At 42.4% G+C, this 2,561-nt stretch overlaps 1 long non-coding RNA gene across 2 annotated transcripts in view; it reads left to right on the plus strand.

The window, feature by feature from the left end:
- The first annotated feature begins 999 nt into the window (after positions 1-999).
- LOC139023391 (uncharacterized) overlaps positions 1,000-2,561 on the plus strand; it is a 4,761-nt gene continuing 3,199 nt past the window's right edge. Inside the window, exon 1 of one of the 2 annotated variants that reach the window (XR_011474514.1) lies at positions 1,000-1,070. This is a non-coding gene — a long non-coding RNA (uncharacterized lncRNA). Of the gene's footprint in view, positions 1,071-1,169; positions 1,243-2,561 lie in introns of those variants that run through there. The other variant, XR_011474513.1, reaches the window with a different exon arrangement.

The raw sequence follows: 2,561 nt of genomic DNA on the forward strand, positions 1-2,561 counted from the left end.
TCAGTACTCTAAAAATGATACTTTAAGGATTTTTTAAAAAAGAATACATTTTTACATATTAAATTGTCATGTTTAGCTCAAATAATATAATTTCAAAGTTTGCATTAAGGTGTCTGTAACAGAATACACGTGTCAAAACGAATGTAGACATTAATACATGCTTTTCTATAGCTTTCAACATCTCTTTTTTTTTTTCACAATGGAGGAATACCAAGATGGCTGGGTGGTGGCTTCAATACAGCGCCCCCTGTCAGTCATCCAGAGTTTATACACATCATTGGGCCAGACACTAGCCGAAGAGCTCACTCACGCAGACACACACATACAGACACACACACACAGAGCGAGCTGTCAGGTTGGAGCTGCTAAACGACACTTCCAGATATTATAGAGGGTTACTGTGTGTGTGTGTGTTTAGGCGACTGTGGGGTTCACCTGCTGATGCTATGTAACAAAACAAGCTTTCCTTGGTTCCAGAATGAAAGAATTCTCCTCAGAATTACACCGTCCTCTTTCAGCTGAACATAAAAACTAAATATAATAGTCATTCATAAATGCAAAATAGTAGAAAAACAACAACAGCCAGATCCATCTCTTTCGCTTTAGATTTAAACATGTACTCTTCTTTAAGTATATATAGATTTCTCTCTAAACAACTATACGTCCACATAATAATACAAATGGCAGTGAATTGTTTGATAATCTAAATATTGTTTTACTTTTAAAGAAACTTCAATGAAGAGATGACATAATATAAACGCAATGACTTTGAATTAGAGACCCAGGTCATACCATGTTTACAACATAGGTTTAGCTTACAGGTGAATGAATGAGAGACCCAGGTCATACCATGTTAACAACATAGGTTAAGCTTACAGGTGAATGAATGAGAGACCCAGGTCATGCCATGTTTACAACATAGGTTAAGCTTACAGGTGAATGAATGAGAGACCCAGGTCATGCCATGTTTACAACATAGGTTAAGCTTACAGGTGAATGAATGAGAGACCCGGGTCATACCATGTTTACAACATAGGTTAAGCTTACAGGTGAATGAATGAGAGACCCAGGTCATGCCATGTTTAACAACATAGGTTAAGCTTACAGGTGAATGAATGAGAGACCCAGGTCATGCCATGTTTACAACATAGGTTAAGCTTACAGGTGAATGAATGAGAGACCCAGGTCATGCCATGTTTACAACATAGGTTAAGCTTACAGGTGAATGAATGAGCGACCCAGGTCATACATACCACGTTTACAACATACAGTGGGGAGAACAAGTATTTGATACACTGCCGATTTTGCAGGTTTTCCTACTTACAAAGCATGTGGAGGTCTGTAATTTTTATCATAGGTACACTTCAACTGTGAGAGACGGAATCTAAAACAAAAATCCAGAAAATCACATTGTATGATTTTTAAGTAATTAATTTGCATTTTATTGCATACATAAGTATTTGATACATAAGAAAAGCAGAACTTAATATTTGGTACAGAAACCTTTGTTTGCATGACAGAGATCATACTTTTCCTGTAGTTCTTGACCAGGTTTGCACACACTGCAGCAGGGATTTTGGCCCACTCCTCCATACAGACCTTCTCCAGATCCTTCAGGTTTCGGGGCTGTCGCTGGGCAATACGGACTTTCAGCTCCCTCAAAGATTTTCTATTGGGTTCAGGTCTGGAGACTGGCTAGGCCACTCCAGGACTTTGAGATGCTTCTTACGGAGCCACTCCTTAGTTGCCCTGGTGTGTGTTTTGGGTCGTTGTCATGCTGGAAGACCCAGCAACGACCCATCTTCAATGCTCTTACTGAGGGAAGGAGGTTGTTGGCCAAGATCTCGCGATACATGGCCCCATCCATCCTCCCCTCAATACGGTGCAGTCGTCCTGTCCCTTTGCAGAAAAGCATCCCCAAGAATGATGTTTCCACCTCCATGCTTCACGGTTGGGATGGTGTTCTTGGGGATGTACTCATCCTTCTTCTTCCTCCAAACACGGCGAGTGGAGTTTAGACCAAAAAGCTCTATTTTTGTCTCATCAGACCACATGACCTTCTCCCATTCCTCCTCTTGATCATCCAGATGGTCATTGGCAAACTTCAGACGGGCCTGGACATGCGCTGGCTTGAGCAGGGGGACCTTGCGTGCGCTGCAGGATTTTAATTCATGACGGCGTAGTGTGTTACTAATGGTTTTCTTTGAGACTGTGGTCCCAGCTCTCTTCAGGTCATTGACCAGGTCCTGTCATGTAGTTCTGGGCTGATCCCTCATCTTCTCATGATCATTGATGCCCCACGAGGTGAGATGTTGCATGGAGCCCCAGACCGAGGGTGATTGACCGTCATCTTGAACTCCTTCCATTTTCTAATACTTGCGCCAACAGTTGTTGCCTTCTCACCAAGCTGCTTGCCTATTGTCCTGTAGCCCATCCAGCCTTGTGCAGGTCTACAATTATCCCTGATGTCCTTACACAGCTCTCTGGTCTTGGCCATTGTGGAGAGGTTGGAGTCTGTTTGATTGAGTGTGTGGACAGGTGTCTTTATTACAGGTAACGAG

Source organism: Salvelinus sp. IW2-2015, linkage group LG31 (genome assembly GCF_002910315.2).
Source record: "Salvelinus sp. IW2-2015 linkage group LG31, ASM291031v2, whole genome shotgun sequence".
NCBI classification, from domain to species: Eukaryota; Metazoa; Chordata; class Actinopteri; order Salmoniformes; family Salmonidae; genus Salvelinus; species Salvelinus sp. IW2-2015.